This window comes from Jaculus jaculus, chromosome 9, assembly GCF_020740685.1.
Source record: "Jaculus jaculus isolate mJacJac1 chromosome 9, mJacJac1.mat.Y.cur, whole genome shotgun sequence".
NCBI lineage: Eukaryota > Metazoa > Chordata > Mammalia > Rodentia > Dipodidae > Jaculus > Jaculus jaculus.
In genome coordinates this window covers 31,253,671-31,275,105 of record NC_059110.1, presented here as the reverse complement: position 1 = coordinate 31,275,105, position 21,435 = coordinate 31,253,671, and the positions used below count along the sequence as shown (strand labels likewise).

At 43.1% G+C, this 21,435-nt stretch overlaps 1 protein-coding gene and 1 pseudogene across 1 annotated transcript in view; one reads left to right on the top strand and one right to left on the bottom strand.

The window, feature by feature from the left end:
* Sgk1 (serum/glucocorticoid regulated kinase 1) overlaps window positions 1-21,435 on the bottom strand; it is a 183,786-nt gene that overhangs the window by 65,497 nt on the left and 96,854 nt on the right. The gene's annotated exons all lie outside the window — the stretch shown is intronic.
* Window positions 15,512-15,610, top strand: LOC123463772 (annotated as a pseudogene).

Below are 21,435 nucleotides of genomic sequence, written 5' to 3'. Positions count from 1 at the left end.
CTGTATCTCCACAGTGATTCTTTATCCAACATCTCCCTGATATTCTGTGGGTAGGTGATTAGGTTTATGAAGAAATGAGTGGAGAATGTCCAGGAATGGAAAACATCTACATAATGTGGAGAAGTGGGATAGTTTAATAAGTACTCAATTTCACTTTAAGAGGTGTCTGAACTAATCCCAGCCAGATCATTTGAGCTCCTTACTTCTGGGAAGTTAAGAGTAACAATGCGAATCTATGAGCCACCGAAAAGAATTCTGTCTAGCTTCCTTGCAGATATTTTCCAGGACATTTCTGTGTGTTCGCTGGGTCTTCTGGCAAGACATCACCTGTAGCTTTATTTTCACTTTTTGCCTATATTAGATTTTCTTTTTTGTTTACTTTTAGAGGGCTCTGGAGAATAGTACAATATGCCATATGTGTCCTTTGTCCTTTTGTGAATGTAGCTCATATTTGATCATCCCTATTGCCCAGATTTAGGGTTTTAAAATATTTTATCTATTTATTTGAAAGATAGAGAGAACAAGAGGCAGATAGATAGATAGAGAGAGAGAGAGAGAGAGAGAGAGAGAGAGAGAGAGAATGGGCACTCTAGGGCCCACAACTATTGCAAATGAGCTCGAAATGCATGTGCCAACTTGTACATTTGGCTTAAGTTGGTACTGGGGAATCAAAACCAGGGCCCTTAGGCTTCGCAGGCAAGTGCCTTAATTGCTAAGCCATCTCTCCAGACACCCCCCTTTAAAATATTTTATTTATTAATTTATTGAGAGAGAGAAAGAGAATGGACAGATTAGTTTTTAAATTTCCACCCTGTGAAGTGTAACCGTGGATCTAGATGCCGGTCAAGGGTGAGGTCAGCACTCCAGATACCTGAGGTCAGGAGGCCGCCACGGAGGAATGAATCAATCTATTTTTCACCATCTCAAAACGGAAAGTTAGACCCTCACTGCAGCATACAAGAGGAGGTTTTCTGGAACTGAATGGAAACTCTCAGCATTTCAAGTCATGCTGCACTTCAGAATAATTAACTACAATTATTTATTTCTGACATATTTACAATGAATCTGGCAGACATATTGATTATTTCATTTCTTATACCTATCCTCAGAACAAATGGGCATGTTCAGGGTTTTTTGTTTTTTGGGTTTTTTTTTTTTTTTTTTTTTTTTGGTCTTTTTGAGACAAGGTCTAACTCTAGCCCAGGCTGACCTGGAATTCACTATGCAGTCTCAGGGAGGCTTTGAACTCGTGGCGATCCTCCTACCTCTGCCTCCTGAATGCTGGGATTAAAGGTGTGTTTTCGAGGTAGGGTCTTACTCTAGCTCAGGCTGACCTGGAATTCACTCTGTAGTCCCAGGGTGGCCTTGAACTCATGGCGATCCTCCTACCTCTGCTTCCCAAGTGCTGGGATTAAAGGCGTGCGCCACCACGCCCGGCTTTTTTTTTTTTTTTTTAAGCAAAGTCTATTCGAATTCTTCAAAATAGTCAAAGCTTAATTGCAACCGAGTGAATGCTGATACACTCCCAACCCCAAATCAGATTTCCTAGACGCGAGAGGAATGCTTTTATGGTGCTTTGACTTGTTTTATTTTGAGCTGCGCCACCCAGTTTCATGGCACTCTTGGGAATTAGTTCTCATTCGTGTTCCTCTGTCCTGCAGGTTTGTCTTTCCTAACCTGTCTGGAAATTACTTGACACGTAGGTACAAGGCACTTGTCACACAGACTAGGAAAGTGGAAGGCTTGCTGGAAAACCTTGGAAAGCAACCTGTAGTGGCAAAAGGGTTGTGCCTCAAGCCGCGAAGGGAGGCACATTGTCCTGTGTGAGCTCACTTCGCGCTCTTAAGACCTCGCACACAAGGTCAGGGTGACCTTGCTTCACAGATCTGGGAGAAATAACCGCAAACCCACTTTCTGTTTTCTTTTCTTTCTCTCTCTCGTTTTCACTCTCTCTGTGTGTGTCCGAGTCTCACATAGCCCACACTGGCCTCAAACTTGCTCTGTAGCTGAGGCTGGCTGCGAACTCCTGATTCTCCTGCCTTCACTTCACGAGGGATAAGGGTGCAGGCATGAGCCACAGCTCCTGGCAAGCCTGGGTTTTCAATCACTTTACCATTCTTTCTGACTCCAAATCTGTAAGACTTGAAGTCCAGTGACTTAAGTTGTCACGATTACTTATTTAAATTCATTTCCTTTAACTTTAGGGCTTGTTTCTGCCTTGTTAACTTGCTTGAGAAACAAGAATATTTTTAATTCTTTTCATCTTCTTTCCTTCCAACCCCCCCCCCACCCCCATCCTTTTTAAAAATTTGTGAGGCAGGATCTCATATAGTCCAGTCTGGCCTAGAGCTTGGTAGTTAGGTCATTATGGTGAGCATCTGGCCCTCCTGCCTCCGCCCATGGAGGGCTTACCATGCCAGAATAGAGTTCATGCTATAGTTTTGGAGTTTTTGTTAGTTAGCTAGCTTGTTTTTCAAGGTAGGATCTCATTCTGGCTCAGGCTGCCCTGGAATTCACTAAGTAGTCTCAGGGTAGCTTCCAACTCATGACAATCCCACCTGTCTCCTGAGTCCTGGGATCAAAGGTATGCACCATCACATCTAGCTACAATACATTCATTTTGGTTTTTTTGAGGTAGGGTCTCGTGCTAGCCCAGGCTGACCTGGAATTCACTATGGAGTCTCAGGGTGGCCTTGAACTCACGGTGATCCTCCTACCTCTGCCTCCCGAGTGCTGGGATTAAAGGCGTTCTTGATAGAATAAGTATTCAGTTTCTTCCCCAATGGTACAAAATAGATTGCTTTAGTGACAATAATGGGACAATAAACATGATGAAATAGAAGATATTTCCCCAAAGCTGTGGTCAAAATTTAATTAGGGGCCGGGTGTGGTGGCTCACGCCTTTAATCCCAGCACTCAGGAGGCAGAGGTAGGAGGATCACCGTGAGTCTGAGAACACCCGGAGAATGCAGAGTGAATTCCAGGTCAGCCTGGGCTAGAGCGAGACCCTACCTCAAAAAATAAAAAATTAATTAGGGGCAGATCGTCATTTCTAGTTTTTTTTTTCTTTTTCTTTTTGAGGTAGGGTCTTGCTGCCGAGGCCAGTGAGCCAGCAGCAAATGTAGCTGCGCGTCTTCCACTCAAACGTTGGCTGAAGTCATTCCGTCCTCTTCCCTGTACTGTGTGAGCGCACAAAAGTATCCAGTCTGGGCTGGAGAGATGGCTTAGCGGTTAAGCGCTTGCCTGTGAAGCCTAAGGACCCCGGTTCGAGGCTCGGTTCCCCAGGTCCCACGTTAGCCAGATGCACAAGGGGGCGCACGCGTCTGGAGTTCCTTTGCAGAGGCTGGAAGCCCTGGCGCGCCCATTCTCTCTCTCTCCCTCTATCTGTCTTTCTCTCTGTGTCTGTTGCTCTCAAATAAATAAATAAAAAATTAAAAAAAAAAAACAAAAAACCAAAAGTATCCAGTCTGTTCTTACTGCTCACAAATGCTTGGTTTCTTAAAAGAAATGGATGAATCTCTTCTCTGAACATGCATGCTTGTACTAAAAGCATTATCAAGGGGAAAGGCACTGCCTATCAGATGACGTGGACGGGAAAGAGAAGATCTGTTCCTGCGTTCACTGACTATTACCAACAGCTTGTAGAGCGTTCTTTCAGAAAAGGTTCATGTGCTTAAACTGAGACTTCCTCTTGGCTTGTGTGTGTGCATGTGTGCACGTGTGCACATGTGTGCATGTGCTTGTGCAGGCATTCTCCATCTCTGTGGAGAAGAGCAAGAAGGAGGCCTCCCAGGCAGGAATAGAAAATCAGGTAACAAAAAAAAAGGGGCTTTATTTTTTAAAAATGTATTTACTTATATACTTGAAAGAGGGAAAATGGACACACCAGAGCCTCCAGCAACTACAAACTGCAGATGCATGCGCCCATTTGTGCATCTCGCTTACATGGGTCCTGGAGAGTGGAACCGGGAGTCTTTGGCTTTGCAGGCAAACACCTTAACTGCTAAGCCATCTCTCCAGCCCGGGCTTTATGTTTTTAAAAATATTTTGGTTGCTTATTTGAGAAAAAGAGGTAGACAGAGAGAGAGAGAGAGAGAGAGAGAGAGAGCGAGAATGGGTGCACCAGGGCCTCCAGCCACTACAAAGAAACTCCAGATGCATGCACCCCCTTGTGCATCTGGCTTATGTGGGTATTGGGTAATAGAACCTGGGTCCTTAGGCTTTGCAAGCAAGTACCTTAACCACTAAGCCATCTCTTCAGCACTTTTTTTTTTCTAGGTAGGATCTCACTCTAGCTCAGGCTGACCTGGAATCAACTCTGTAATCTCAGGGTGGCCTCAAACTCACAGCAATCCTCCTACTTCTGCCTTCCAAGTGCTGGGATTAAAAGTGTATGCCACCATGCCCGGCTTACCAGCCCTTAAAAATAATTTATATATATATATATATATAATTTATATATTATAAATATATATTATAATATATATTTAAATATATATAAAATATATAAAATGTATATATTATATATATATATGGAAAGGGGGAGAGAGAGAGAGAGAGAGCGAGCACGCAGAAAAGCACTTTATTAAAATCTTTCATGAGCTCACATTTCATTTATCAATGCTTTGTTCTCCATCTAAAAACATTAAAATGTCTATTATGCCAAAGCATTTCAGTTCAGGACATGAGTGTGATGCACATCTGGGTGATAATTAGCAGGATTTGGCTTGGCAATAATTAGATGCTGAGAAAGACGGAGGCCAGCAGCTTGGAGCATGATTTATGTAATTCTCCCTGTTGATGAGTCACACTTAGTTTTGATGTGATGGAAAACCTGCCTCAGAGATGCCTGGTAGAATCAAAACTTAGTGTTATCCCCACACTCCTCAAAGCCAGGCCTTACATAGAAAAGCTAAGTGGAAAATACTTTATCCACATACTTTAAATGATACACATTTCTCTCCCCTCTAGTAAGGAAGTGAGTTAGCAATAATATTACACTATTCATAGTTGAAGAGAAAATGATATATATGATAATATATAGGACTAATTTTTTTTTCACATGGCACAATCCAATACTGGCAAAGGCTTAATAAAACCAGCATTCCCATAGGTGGTTGGACTTTAATTTTTATAAAAAATATTTTTATTCATTTGAGATATGTAGAGACAGAAAGAGAGAGAGAGAGAGAGAGAGAGAGAGAGAGAGAGAGAATGGGTATGCTAGGGCCTCTATCTGTTGCAAACAAACTCCAGATGCATGAGCCACCTTGTACATCTGGCTTGCTTGGGTCCTGGAGAATTGAACTTGGGTCCTTTGGCTTTGCAAGCAGACTCCTTAACTGCTAAGCCATCTCTCCAGCCCTGGACTTTAATTTTAAAAACACTTTTTGGATGGGTGTGGTGGGACATGCATTTAATCCTAGCCCTTGGAAGGCAGAGGTAGGAGAATCTCTGTGAGTTGGAGGTCAGCCTGAGACTATGTAGTGAATTCCAGATCAGCCTTAGCTAGAGTGACCCTACCTCAAAAACAAATAAATAGAAATAAATAAATAGAAACATTTTCTGAAAGTCATTCTATTTTAAGGAATTTAAGGTACTCAATAATTTTATCCCATTTATTTTCACTTACCTAAATTATTCTAGGTAAGTAGTTGATAAACATAGTCAGGCTAGATGGCAGGTACCTATAATTCCACTATAAGGGAGGCTGAAGCAGGATGATCCAAGGGGTCAGGCCAACAAGGGCTATGAAGTGAGATTCTATCTAAGCATAATAGGAAGCAACTTAACCTAATTTATTATTATTTTTGTGGTAGGGTCTCACTGTAGGCCAGACTGACCTAAATTCACGATGTAGTCTCAGGGTGGCCTTGAACTCATGGTGATCCTCCTACCTCTGCCTCCTGAATGCTGGGATTAAAGGCATGTACCACCACACCCAGCTTAACCTAACATTTAATGGTGACATGGTTCAGTAAAGTATGGCACACCCACTGTTCATATTGTATCTATGAAGTATTTTTGCCTGTTTTGAGATAGCATCACTCTATGTGGCCCAGGCTGCCCTTCCAGTCTTTATCCTCCTGTCTCAGCCTCGCAAAGGCTGGGATTACAGCTATGGGCCACCACACCTAGATCTAAAGAGGTTTTTAGTAGTGTGGAGAAGTGTTACCTATAACATGTTATATAAAAGGAACCACAATATAAGGTTATGTTGTTCAATTGTGTTGTTAGTTTGTTTGGTTTGGTTTTTCAAGGAAAGGCCCCACTCTAACTCAGGCTGACCTGGATTCCACTATGCAGTCTCAGGGTGGCCTTGAACTCATGGTGATCCTCCTACCTCTGCCTCCTGAGTGCTGGGATTCAAGGCATGCGAAACCACACACGGCTTGTGTGGATTTTTTTTTTTAAAAAAATATTTCTGTTTATTTGTGAGCAGAGAGAGAGAACGAAAGGAGAGAGAGAATAGGTGTACCAGAGTTTCTTGCCACTCAAATGAACTCCAGGTGCATGTGCTACTTTGTGCATCTGGCTTTATGTGGATGCTGGGGAACCCAGGCCTGCAGGCTTTGCAACCAAGTACCTTTATCCATGGAGCCATGTCCCCAGGCCGAGACAAAGTTTTATGTAGCCCAAGATGGCCTCAGGCTTGCTATGTAGCTGAGGCTGGCTTTAAACGCATGATCCTTCAGTCTCTGCTACCCAAGTGCTACGATTATAGGCATGTACCATCATGCCTGACACCTCAATACTTTTAATTCTTTCTTTCTTTCTCTCTTTCTTTCTTTCTTTCTCTCTTTCTTTCTTTCTTCCTTCCTTCCTTCCTTCCTTCCTTCCTTCCTTCCTTCCTTCCTTCCTTCCTTCCTTCCTTCCTTCCTTTCCTCTCTCTCTCCCTCCCTCCCTCTCTCTCTCTCTCTCTTTCTTTCTTTCTTTCTTTCTCTCATTTTTCAGTCTGAAGATGGCTTCGAACTCACAGTAATCCTCCTACCTCTGTTGGGATTAAAGGTACATGTCACCATGCCTGGCCCACCCAATATTTTTTTAAATGTGTACTGTCTTTATAACTTAAAAATTGGAATGTAAGAGCCAAAGGAAAGGTATGAATCCTTACAACATGCTCCTCCAGACACAAAATGGCCTGGATATCCATGACCTCACAGTGCCTGACACTACCTACACAAGACCCTCATAATAGGAAGAAAAGATCATGACATCAAAATAAAAGAGAGACCGATTGAGAGGGGGAAGGGATATGATGGAGAGTGGAGTTGTGAAGGGGAAAAGTGTTGGTGGAGGCAGAGAATTACCATGGGATATTGTTTACAATAATGGATGTTGTCAATAAAAAAATAAAATTAATAAAAAAAATTATCAGCCAAACATGATGACTCACTCCTACAACCCAGAGCTAGAGCTGCTGAGGTACGATGATCACTGGATCATTATGGATTTGAGGCCAGCCTAAGCTATAGAACGGGTTCCAGGTCAGCCTGGGCTAGAGTGAGACACTGCCTCAAAAACAAGGGGGTGGGGGGAGCTAGAGTGGTGGTTCAGTGGTTAAGGCACTTGCCTACAAAGCCTAATGACCTGGGTTCAATTCCCCAGTGCCCACCTAAAGCCAAATGTACAAAGTGGTGCATGCGTATGGAATCATGCACTTCTGTAGCTCTGTCTCCCTGTGTTCAAAAATAAAAAAACGATGTTTTTAAAAATCTATTATCTATATTTGTAGACCAATCTGAGGGGAGGGACTAGTTAGTAAGTAGAAAGGGTTCAATGGGAATGGAAGGGGGTAAGAGGGTAATGGGGGTATGCATGACCAAATATATAATTTTTAAGATTAATTAACTTATTTATTTGAGACAGAGATTGGGAGAGAGAGAGGATGGGTGTGCCAGGGCCTCTAGCCATTGTAAATGTGCATCTGGCTTACGTAGGGACCTAGAGAATCAAACCTGAGTCCTTAGGCTTCACAGGCAAGTGCCTTAATGGCTGAGCCATCTCTCCAGCCCTATTTTTAAAATGAAAAAAATAGGTGCTGGAGAGATGGCTCAGGTGTTAAAGTATTTGCCTGTAAAGCCTAAGTATCTGGGTTTCACTCCCCATTACCCACATAAAGCCAGATGCACAAGGTAGCACATGTATCAGGAGTTCTCCACCCCATCTCTCTCAAATAAATAAATAAAAAAATTTTTTTTAAATGAAAACAACACCTGTCATGGTGGAAACCAACTGCCCTCTGCTTGGACTGGAGGCCCGCTCCATGGGAGGGACTACATCCCTGATACTGAAAACTTAAAACAGGGGTAGTCATGAACCCTAGGAGTATAATGTCTGCTGCTTTCTGGCTAAATGTATGTACTATGCTCATCAAACTGCCCAGTAAGCACTTCTCTTAATGTTCATACCCATATATTAATGCTACTCTCACTTTTTCATTAGAGACCTTTCTCTTTTCAGATGGCAGTGAGCTTGGGATGACTCAGAAGGCATCATGGTGCTGAGGAGAACTAACATCTCTATCACACCTTCCAAGGCTTAGGGTCTAATGCAGAAGAGGTGGCGGAAAGAATGTAAGAGCCAAAAGAAGGGTAGGACTCCTTACAACGTGCTCCTCCAGACACAAAATGACCTGGATATCCATGACCTCCCATGCCTGACACCATCTACACAAGACCACCATAAGAGGAGGATAAGATCATGACTGAGATGGGGAGGGGATGTGATGGAGAATGGAGTTTCAAAGGGGAAAGTGGGGGGAGGAAGGGTATTACCATGGGATATTTTTTATAATCATGGAAGTTGTTAATAAAAGTTTGAAAAAAAATGAAAACATAGCCAGGTGCGGTGGCACATGCCTTTAATCCTAGCACTTAGGGGAGGCAGAAGTAGGAGGATCACTGTGAGTTCAAGGACACTTTGAGTTTACATAGTGAATTCCAGTTTGGCCTGGATTAGAGGGAAATTTTACCTTGAAAAGCCAAAAAAAAAAAAAAAGAAAGAAAACATAAAAAAGGGAAATCTGTCTCTTTCCCCTTTACTGACCTGTGTTTCACACTTCATTACAGTGTGGTGGTGCACGCCTTTAATCCCAGCATTTGGGAGGCAGAGGAAGGAGGATCGCCTAGAGTTTGAGGCAATGTTGAAACTACACAGTGAATTCCAGGTCAGCCTGGGCTAGAGACCTTATCTTGACAAACAAAAACCAAAACAACAACAAAAAGAGTTACCAGACAAAACAATATCCCAGCACATGGGAGACAGAGCCCGAGGCCCGTCCAGGACTACAAAGTGGATTCCAAGTCAGCCTGGGCTAGAGTGAGACCTACTTTGAAAAAACACCAACAATAAATGATGTATGTTTTTATTTTATTTATTCATTTGAATGGGAGAGGGGGAGAGAAGAGGAGGAAGAGGAAGAGGAGGAGGCAGATAGAGAGAATGGGTGTGCCTAGGCCTCCAGCCACTGCAAATGAACTCCAGATGCAAAGTGCCACCTTGTTTATCTGGCTTATGTGGGTACTGGGGAATTGAACCTGGGTCTTTAGGCTTTGTAGACAAACACCTTAACCACTAAGCCATCTCTCCAGCCCCCATGATGTGTGTTTTGGAAGTGATCAGCTCATTCTTCTTTCACCATCAGTTACAGGTGAATTTGAATGTGTGCGTCCAAGCTGAAGTCTTCAGCTAGAGTGTGGGCTCTCTGTACCTGTGTGACAATAAGGCTGGCAGTCATCTATCAGAAGTTCCTTCTATGTCATGGAGAAAAGGGGGCAGGGAGTGAGAGTTAAATTCCACTGGGAGGATGTCCTTTAAGTCCCAAGGGTTGCAGTCATTACTTGGCCAATTCCCCCAGGCACCTGTTTTTCTCCCAATGTAAATCCTCTTGCCCCAGGAAGCTCTGTGCTGAACTTCCCAAAGGCAAAAAGGTTACCTTTGGCTATCAAGATGAAGACCTTAACCTCAGGGGGAATAATGAACTTCCAATGAACACTTGCCTATGTTGTAATTGTTTTAAGCCAGCTTCCTGGAAATTAAAAGAAGAAGGAAAGAAGACAACAAACATTGGATTTAAAAATAACTCATGCAGAAACAGCCTAAGACATTCCCAAAGACTCTAAATTTGTTATAATCACACTATGCCAAGCTGAATTGGCATAGTTAGTTGACAAGTATTATGCATCTAGTTTCTGATGTTGAAAAAAAAAATTGGCCAGAAATTTGCTGGAAAAAAAATATGCACAGAACTGGAAAATTCATCCAAGAACCAATAAAAGAAAAATTTTAGCAAAAAAAATTTAAAGGAACAAAATTTATGGATTTTTAGATATTGCTAAAATTTCTACAATCAGTACTATATTGACATAATCTTTGTTTTTTTTTTGTTTTTGTTTTTGTTTTCGTTTTTCGAGGTAGGGTCTCACTGTAGCCCAGGCTGACCTGAAATTTGCTATGTAGTCTCAGGGTGGCCTTGAACTCACAATGATCCTCCTTCCTCTGTGTGGGATTAAAGGTATGTGCCACCACGCCAGGCATAATCTTTCGTTTTTTATAAATATTCTTTAAAAAAATTTTTTAATTCATTTTTTATTTATTTATTTGAGAGTGATAGACACAGAGAGAAAAGACAGATAGAGGGAGAGAGAGAATGGGCGCGCCAGGGCTTCCAGCCACTGCAAAGAAACTCCAGACATGTGTGCCCCCTTGTGCATCTGGCTTTCATGGGTCCTGGGGAATTGAGCCATTCGGGCTGGAGAGATGGCTTAGTGGTTAAGCACTTGCCTGTAAAGCCTAAGGACCCCGGTTCAAGGCTCAATTCCCCAGAACCCACAAAAGCCAGATGCACAAGGTGGTACATGCATCTGGAGTTCATTTGCAGTGGCTGGAGGCCCTGTGTGCCTATTCTCTATTCTTTCTCTCTTTCTCAAATAAATAAACATAAATTAAAAAAAAATTAAACACAAACATAAACCAATCTATTCAGTTGATCAGTTGCATTAATGCAAATTCAAATGTAAGCAAAAATCATTTCAACAATAAGGCACTTAAAAAGAACAGCCTAACAATTAATAAATGAAAAACATTAGTAAATGTAGGACTGAGGACAGAACACTTGCCTAGCATATCCAAGACCCGGGTTCAAACCCCAGCACTGCAAAACTGAAATAGGACGAGAAGGAAGTAGTAGGTGACCCTCAATTAGTGGACTTCAGAAATGTGAACTTGTGCAATCCAAGTTTAAAGACAAATTGGCGAACTTGTAAATCACTTGTAAATGACCACAAAGGTGGCAAAATGCTTCAAGTGACTAAAGACATGAGCAGTGAGGACAGGTGAATGGGGCACTTACTCATTTTCTTGGAGAGAAATCCATACGGACAACTGAATGCATTATCTGAGTTTACGAAGGACTTTTTAGCAAGTGATGGTCTTTCTCACAGAGTAGGATGGAACACATTGGATTTGAAGCACTGGGCCTCTGGGTAGACAGAGTAAGGCTAACTACATAGTAAAGAAATACAGCTCGAGGTTCTGGAATGTTCTCCACAGCCCTGAAAAACAAGATAACATCTTCCCTGTGTGGCTTTGCAGAGGTTAAGGGATGCATGAAGTAAATTTATCACATGGCCTTCGGGACAAAGGTTCAGGTCCTTGGAGAACTTCTTGAGGTCAAGGAGTCCCATGACAACTCTGAGGCAAACTAGCTCAGCCTCCTAAAGGAGAGAGGGACGAGCGAGAACAATCAACATGAAAGGGTAGCCCCCAAACACGTTTGAGAAAAATAAAAAGGGCTGGAGAGATGGCTTAGCTGTTAAGGTGCTTGCCTGCAAAGCTAAAGGACCTCAGTTCACTTCTTGAAGACCCACATAAGCCAGATGCACAAGGTGGCGCATGCATCTGGAGTTCCTTTGCACTGGCTGGAGGCCCTGGTGCATCCATTCTCTCTCTTTCCCTCTCTCAAGTAAATAAAAATAAAATATTTTTTTAAAAAAGATTGCTTAAGCCAGGCGTGGTGGCGCATGCCTTTAATCCCAGCACTTGGGAGGCAGAGGTAGGAGGATCGCCATGAGTTCGAGGCCACCCTGAGACTCCATAGTGAATTCCAGGTCAGCCTGGGCTAGAGTGAGACCCTACCTCAAAAAACCAAAAAAAAAAAAAAAAAGATTGCTTAAAAATAATAGAATTCATTATAAAAATTTGCACAATTTTTGACAGGGAGAAAGTAGAACAAAATAGATATTTATACTTAGCATTTCTTCCCCTCCTCCCCAAGGTAGGGTCTCGCTGTAGCCCAGGCTGACCTAGAATTCACCATGTAGTCTCAGGGTGGCCTTGAACTCACAGCTATCCTCCTACCTCTGCCTCTTGAGTGCTGGGATTAAAGGCATGCGCCACCACACCCAGCTATTTAGCATTTCTTGTAAACTCATTTCTCCACCCTGCCACCCCCAAACACAAAAACAAGGCAGGTTTGGGGATCCTTGACCTGAGGCCACATGCCCAAGGCCACATAAGAGAGGTTCCTTCACATTTGCTAAGTATTTTATTAGGCCATCACTTTTCTGTGTAAGTGTTAATATACAGCAGCATTGTAGTACCAACAAGTTTGTCTCAAAACAGACTGCAAATCAGTTGTGAAAGGAGAAATTCCAGGAACTAGAATTCAACACTGAAAAAAAAAAAATACCAGGCTGGAGAGATGGCTTAGTCGTTAAGGTGTTTGCCTGAGAAGACTAAGGACCTGGGTTTGATTCCCAAGAACCCACGTAAACTAGCTGCACAAGGTAGTGCGTGTGTCTGCAGTTCTTTTGCAGTGGCTAGAGATTCTTGCATGTCCATTTTCTCCTGCCATCTCTACTTTCCCCCTCAAAAAAAACAAATAAATAAAAAAGACTTACAGATGGGTGTGGTGGCACATTCCTATAATCCCAGCAGTACTGAGGCAGATTCTGGGCCATCCAGGACTACATAGTGAGTGTCTCAAAAATAAACCAAGAGGGCTGGAGAGATGGCTTAGCGGTTAAGCGCTTGCCTGTGAAGCCTAAGGACCCCGGTTCGAGGCTCGGTTCCCCAGGTCCCACGTTAGCCAGATGCACAAGGGGGCGCACGCGTCTGGAGTTCGTTTGCAGAGGCTGGAAGCCCTGGCGTGCCCATTCTCTCTCTCTCTCTATCTGTCTTTCTCTCTGTGTCTGTCACTCTCAAATAAATAAATAAATAATAATTAAAATAAATAAATAAATAAATAAACCAAGAAAGGTGGGAGATGTCCACCCTCTGCTCATGATCAAGGTATATTGTCTATGCGTAGGAAGGTTGTCTATAAATTAAAAAGACAAATAAACAAAAATTTACATATGACTTAGTTCCAACAGTTTATATAATATTGAATGTTTCCACCTTCCATAAAGATTCCTACCCTTCATATGTCCTTTCAACAATACTCCTAGATAACCAATTTGAAAAATTCATTAAAGGATGACTTGTTGGGGTGTCTTGCCAATAACTGCAAATATCGAAAATAGCTTTATTCTAAGTATTAAATGCTAAAGGGTTTTTGTGAGGTAATTATGCTAATTACGGAACAGAATGGTCTGCTACAAATTGAGCTCCAATTCAGTCCTCAAATGCAGGAGGTGCTAATGGGATTCAGGTGGAAGCCATCAAATGGTATTTTCATTTCTCTCCGCCTCCCACCAACGTTACATTTGGGTAACAGACTCCACAGTCATCATCCCTCAACAACCCTGTGTTGCTTGTAAATTAATTCATTACTGAGTGAATACTCTCCAGTTTGGGAATTCTATTTCATTGGCCTTATCTCCATAAGATAAACTAAACTTTACTGATATCAAGGTTTTTGGGGTGGATTTTCAGGGTAGCTTTGTTTGCTGAGTGCCAACACATAGTCTTACCCCTCTGAAATACCTTTCGACCAGAATAGTTTCTTTTCTCAAGCAGGGGCTATTAGAGGAAGTCAAAGGTTATGTTTTGCAATCTCAGATAATTTAAGTGAGAATAATATACTGTAAATAACTCATATATCTCACAAAAGTTTGCACCAGTAAAAAGTGTGAATAAAAATAAAATAAAAATATTATTTCCCAGGGCTGGAGAGATGGTTTAGCGGTCAAGGTGCATGTTTGTGAAGCCAAAGGACCCAGGTTCAATTCTCCAGGTCCCATATAAGCCAGATGCACATGGTGGTGCATGCATCTGGAGTTCATTTGCAGTGGTTAGAGGCCCTGGTGTGTCCATTCTTTCTCTTTCTCTCTTTCTGTCTCCAAATAAATAAATAAGTAAATAAAAACAAATCTTAAAAAATTATTTCCCAACATAATAAATGACTCCTTTAGTTTTTGTGACTTAACAAATCTTAAAAATTTTTTAGCCGGGCGTGGTGGCGCACGCCTTTAATCCCAGCACTTGGGAGGCAGAGGTAGGAGGATCTCTGTGAGTTCAAGGCCACCCTGAGACTACAGAGTTAATTCCAGGTCAGCCTGGACCAGAGTGAGACCCTACCTCGAAAAACCAAAAAAAAAAAAAAAAAAAAAAAAAAATTTTTTTAAAAATTTGGGCTGGAGAGATGGCTTAGCGGTTAAGCGCTTGCCTGTGAAGCCTAAGGACCCCGGTTCGAGGCTCGGTTCCCCAGGTCCCACGTTAGCCAGATGCACAAGGGGGCGCACGCGTCTGGAGTTCGTTTGCAGAGGCTGGAAGCACTGGCGCGCCCATTCTCTCTCTCCCTCTGTCTTTCTCTCTGTGTCTGTCACTCTCAAATAAAAAATAAATTAAAATATTTAAAAAAAATTTTTTTTAATTTATTTATTTTGGGTTCTGTGTGCTTGTGTGTGCTTGCACAGGCATGCACACACCTGCTCAAGTGAGCACGGGCCATGGCATGTGTGTGGAGGTCAAGGGATAACTTGGTTTGGCCCTCATCTTCCTCCTTATTTGAAGCAGGGCCACTGTTACATAGTGCCAGTGTTTGGGGAGGGGGTGATGTCCACCCTCTGCTCATGCCATCGTTTTCCCCTGCCATCGTGGAGCTTCCCCCTCGAGCCTGTAAGCCAAAATAAACCTCATTTTTCTCACAAGCTGCTCTTGGTTGGGTGATTTCTACCAGCAATGTGAACCTGACTGCAACACTACCACAGTCTCCAGAGTTTTCAAAAAGTGAGGTCTTGGGCTGGGGAGATGGCTCAGAAGTTAAAGATCCTTGTTTACAAAGCCTGATGGCCCAGGTTTGATTCCCCAGTACCCATGTAAAGCCACACGCATCAGGGGGGACATGAGTCTAGAGGTGGTTTGCAGCAGCAGTAGGCTCTGACATGTCTATACTCCCTCTGTTTTTTTCTCTCTCTCTCTCATTGTAAATAAATAAAAATTAGCCTTTAATCCCAGCACTCAGGAGCCTCAGGTAGGAGGATCACTGGGACTTCGAGGTCAGCTACAGACTGAATTCTAGGCCAGCCTGGGCTAAAGTGAGACCCTACTTCAAAAACCTAAACCAGTGCTCATTTCAGCAGCAGCACAAATGCTAAAATTGGAACAATACAGAGAAGATGAGCATGGCCCCTGTGCAAGGATGACATGGAAATTCCATATTTTACTGTCAAAAATAAATAAATGAGCAAAAAAAAAAAAAAAAAGTGTGGTCTGGGGATCCAAACTCAGATGCTCAGTTGTGTGGCAACTGCTTTACCCATTGAGCCATATCTCCCCAGCCTGTAAATCATTTTTACAGTATAATTATTCCAGAGTTCAGAATAAATTCAAGCAATCTTTAACCACTGAGCCATCTCCCCAGCCCAAGGTCAGACATTTTTAACAAAAACTTTAAGCTGCGTCTCTGGGGAAAGATGGCTTTCCATCTGGAAAAATCATTTTATTTTTATTCCCTCACCTTTTGCATCAGGAAACCAAATAGCTCACTTCCTGCCTGAACAACCCTGGATTATTTCTCCTGAAAGCAAGAAATGGGTTGATTTACGACTATTAGGTCATAGAGAAACAGATCTTGAAAAATAGGTTTAACTCTCTTGTAAATGATAAGAATTAAATATGAGGAGCTGGGGAGATTGCTCAGCAGTTAGGGTGCTTGCCTGTAAACCCTAATCACCTGAGTTCCATTCCCCAGTACCCACATAAAGCCATACACACAAAGTGGCACATGCATGTGTCTGGAATTCATTTGCAGTGACTAGAGGCCGTGGTATGCTCATTCTCTCTCCCTTTCTCTCTCTCTCCCTTCTGTCTCTCTGCTTGCAAATAAAATAAAATGAAAAAAAAAATTTAAAAATTAGATATGAAATCTGCCTCAGAAGCCTAGCAACACAGGAAAGTAGGTAGTCCCTTTTCAGCATTAATCCCACTCACTGCTCTGTGCAGAAAGCTGATTCCCATAAGCCCTTCCCACATGGCAGAAATCCAGAACAGACCCAAAACCAGAGAAACAGCAGCAACTCTTTAATGAACTTACGTAAACCTCTCTTTAAAATGGAGACTAAAAGAACATTAATTCTCTCACATGATCCCTCAAGTTAGTTCTTTTTCATTTTAATTCCCTCAAAAACTTTCCTGCATGGAAAGATGGTCCTGAGACACTAGCATGGAAATAATTAGTACTTTTAATTAGTACAACTGGGAAATAAGGCAGACGGGCCTTAATAATAAGGCTCTCCAATCTGGAGCACATTAAAGTAAAAACATCTCCTCCTAACCCCCTAATATCAAAGTGCATTCTACTTACTAACAGACAAAATGAATTATTTGCCAAGTGGAAAGCATATATTTGGTTCAGAACAAGTTTGATGAATTAAGAAAGGAGAAACCATGCACCCTGGGAATTAAATATTTTAAGTTACTATCCAGTGCTTATTTTCCAGATCAAAATTTTAAATAAGCCAGTCTTGGTGGGGCACACCAGCTGTGGTGGCACACGTCTTTAATCCCAGCACTTCGGAGGCAGAGATAGGAGGATTGCTGAGTTTGAGACCAGTTTGAGACTACATAGAGAATTCCAGGTCAGTTTGGGCTAGATTGAAACCCTACCTCAAAACAAACAAACAAACAAAAAATTGTGGTAGCATATGCCTTTAATCCCAGCACTCAGGAGGCTGAGGTAGGAGGATTGCTGTGAGTTCGAGGCCAGCCTGAGACTAATTCCAGATCAGCCAGGGCTAAATAGCAAGACTCTACCTTGAAAAAAAAAAAAGGGGGGTGGGATGAAAATGATCGGATATAGAAGAAGATGCATGCCCAGCCACATCTCAAAGAGAGCCTAACTAACAAGGCTAACTTGGCAGGAAGAGAGCTGCCTTACATCACTGCTGAGCCACGGGAGCAAACACATCTGGAATCCTAATGATCCCTCCCAGGAGCTTTGGGCCGCGGGGGACAGCCATCTGTCGCAACGGAAATCTGGACCAAGTGTCCCACCCAGCAGAGAGAACCTCATTGTGCTGCTGTGAAAAGCGACCGGCCGCACTTCCCTCTGATAATACGCAGCTTCTCCACTGGTGAGAGACTAAGAGAAAGAATACATGTGCCAACCATGTTCACCAGCTGACCTGGCTCCAGCATCCCACCCCCCCAAGCCAGAAGATAGGAAATATTCATGCTATCAATTGTTTTTGGAAAAGGCCTGGGAAAAATTTGGCTACTTTTACAGAATCTGTCTCTGATCTCTGTTGCCTTTCCCTCCTTCAGGACTCAGATATTTGTTGCTTTGTTTCTGAACTAAAAGAAGAAAACAGGCTACTTAAAAAAAAAATCTGCCCATCCTGGTGGCGCACACCTTTAATCCCAGCACTCACGAGGCAGAGGTAGGAGGATCGTTGTGCGTTGAAGGCTGGCCTGAAACTACATAATGAACTCCGGGTCAGGCTTGGCTAGAGTGAGACCCTACCTCAAAGAAATAAATAAATAATTAAAAAAAAAATCCGGGCGGGGTGTGGTGGCGCACGCCTTTAATCCCAGCACTCAGGAGGCAGAGGTAGGGGGATCGCCGTGAGTTCAAGGCCACCCTGAGACTACAGAGTTAATTCCAGGTCAGCCTGGACCAGAGAGAGACCCTACCTCAAAAAACAAAACAAAACAAAACAAAAAAAATCCAGGGCCGGTTTTTGGTCCTAATATCCCATCAATTTGGGATTTGATAGAAAATGTTCTGGACTAGACAGCCAAGGACAGCAGCAGATATAGAAGCCAGGGCCAGGACATCACATTGCTTAACAGCGTCAGACCCCTGTGTGTGATCAGAACTGGGCAGTGGCATCCCACGAGCCAGTCATGAGGGTGCCTTTCCTGCTTCAAGTTACTTGCAGGTGTTGGGTCTGCCCCTTCCCCGCCCCCTCACCCAATTAAACATGCTGCAGGAAACTTGGGCAGATGAACAGAGGCTGTGTAGCATCCTGGGTCACGGAAGCCCAGGATGGACAGCAGGATACGGGGGCCATCGGGAGGACACTGTGAAGGGGGACAGGCAGGGTGGAGACTGCAAGTGGAGTCCAGTTTGCTCTATAGGCTCAATAGGCTCTATTGGACTAGGGGCCAGTCAGGCTATTCCTAGACCTTCCAAATGGTTGTGCAAGTAGGTTTGTGGAGTTACGTTAAACAAATCTGAGGGCTGGAGAGATGCCTTGGCAGTTAAGACATTTGCCTGCGAAGCCTAAGGACCCAGGTTTGAGTCCCCAGGATCCACATGCACAAAGTGGCGCATGCTTCTGGAGTTTGTTTGCAGTGGTAGGAGGTCCTGGTGTACCCATTCCCTTTCTCTTGCTACCTCTTCCTCTGTCTCTCTTTCTCTCAAATAAATAAATACATAAACAAAATATTTTAGGAGAAACCCTTTGAAAAATCTGAGTAACTATAACATAGGGAAAGACATTTGTGTCAGCTCCACACGGCTCTGCTTCCTGATTCTGCCCCTTACTATGCTGTTAGTGCTTGGACTTGCTTAATAAATTTTCCTCATCACCACGTTGAAACTCTCTTCCACAGTGCTTGCAGAGATTATGTGAGATGGTGCATGCGTTGTACTTACCTTTCGTTGCTGGACAAAAGCAGCTATTAACTGAAAGGTTTAATTAATCAAAAGGGTTGATTTTTGGCTTCCAGTCATAAGGGGAAGTTGAGTGATGGCAGGGAAAAGAGGATAGAACAGTGGGTGGACATGACAATCTTCCCACCAGAGGCAGAAAGTTGTAGCAAGAGAGTTGGCTGAGCCCTGGCAAGGGGAAGCTGGCTATAACACCCCAAAGTCCATCCCCAATAACGCACTTTCTCCAGCAAGACTCCGACTCCATCACCCAAATTGTCACCAGCTGGGGGCCAAGCATTCAAAACACATGAGTTTGGGGCTGGAGAGATGGCTTAGCGGTTAAGGCGTTTGCCTACAAAGCTAAAGGACCTCTGTTTGATTCCCCAGAACCCACATAAGCCAGATGCACAAGATAGTGCATGTATCTGGAGTTTGTTTGCAGTGGCTGGAAGCCCTGGTGAGCCCATGCTCTCTCTCACTCTACCTCTTTCTCTCTCTCAAATATATATATATATGTATATATATTTTTTAAACCACACGAGTTTATGGAAGATAGCATATCCAAACCACCACAACATGTCAAGTGTTAAAGATCTTTTCTGATGCACAGTAAATAGTAAAAAAAAAAAAAAAGATTCATCATTATGATTGCTATTATTATTGTTGTCAGCTAAATCATGAACGTGAACATTGAATTTGCTCAGAAAGGGTAAAAGAAGAAAACAACACGAGGTACCGACTTGGTTGAAGCAGATGAAGTATCTTGGAGGTGAGCAGGAAAAGATGTGAAAGGCAACAAAAAGGTACTTATAGGCGGGGCGAGGCAGGAATGCTCTGGAAGGTCAAGTTAGGAAGTGTCTTCCAGGCTCTTGGCCTTGAGGCAGAGGATACTGGAGAAGAAGCATTTCTGCTTGGGGGGGTCAGGGGGAAATGTCACTTTCCGTAGGAAGTCAAGTGTCCATTGAAGCAGCCCTTCCCTGAAGATGCTTCTGTGGAGCCAAGGCTTAGACTCCTTTCCTTGGAACAGTCTTAGCCCAGTGCCCAAATGACGACCTTCAGCTTCAGAAATCCAACCAGGCTTTTCCAAAGCACAGTTGGTCAACAAACCACCTTAATATGCCACTCACCATTGTGCTCAATAGAGGAGAGAGCAGTGGGAGGGTTTTGAGGAAATGTTTGATGATTGAATGGAGTTTACTGCCAAAAGTTCAGAGGAAAGGGAAAATGAGATTAAGGGTGGAGCTGGAGTGAGACCAATGGGATTAAAACAATGGGAAGGGCCAAGGGCAGTGGCGCACGCCTTTGATCCCAGCGCTGAGGAGGCAGAGGTAGGAGGATCTCAGTGAGTTTGAGGCCAGCCTCCAGGTCAGTGTGGACTAGCGTGAGACCCTACCTCAAAATAAATAAATAAATAAATAAATAAATGGCTGGAGAGATGGCTTAGCGCTTAAGGCATTTGCCTGCAAAGCCAAATGGACCCTGGTTCCATTCCCCAGGGCCCACTTCTGGAGTTCATTTGCAGTGGCTGGAGGCATCCTTACCGGTTCTATATTTCTTGCATCAGAAGGTAAATGCTAAGTATTTCTATGTAAGATACATGAGAATCAAGGCAAGAGTGGTGGAACACACTTGTGATCTGGCGCTTGGGAGGCACAGGCGGTCGCATTGAGAATGTGAGACTGGTTTGAGCTATGTAGTGAGACCTTGTCTCAAAAAACCTAAATAAATGTAAATGAAAAATGAAAACAGAGGGCAAAAATTAAAAAAAAAAAAAAAAAAAGAGGGCAGGAGGGATGGCTTGGTAGTTAAGATGCTTGCCTGCAAAGCCAAAGGATCCAGGTTTGGTTCCCCAGGACCCATGTAAGCCAGATGCACAAGGTGGTGGTGCATGCATCTGGAGTTCGTTTGTAGTGGCTAGAGGCCTTGGAGTGCCCATTCTCAAGCCTCAAACCGGGGTCTTTAGGCTTCACAGGCAAGTGCTTAATAGCTAAGCCATCTCTCCAGCCCCATCAAAATAAAATATTTTTCAAAAGAGACCCTACCTCAAAAAAGAGAGAGAGAGAGAATAATAAAGCCAAAAAATCTAGGGGTTGGAGAGATGGCTTAGTGGTTAAGGTGTTTGCCTGTAAAGCCAAAAGATCCCAGTTCAGTTCTCCAGGACCCACATCAGCCAGATGCACAAGGGGGTGCATGTGTCTGGAGTTCATTTGCAGTGGCTAATGGCCCTGGAGTGTCCATTCTCTCCCTCTGTCTTTCTGTCTCTCAAATAAATAAAAAGTATTAAAAAAAAATCTAGGAACTGTTTCTATGTTTTTATTTTTCCTTTTTTGTTTGCTTGTGTTATTTTTTAATTTTTTGGTTTTTTGAGGTAGAGTTTCACTCTAGCCCTGGCT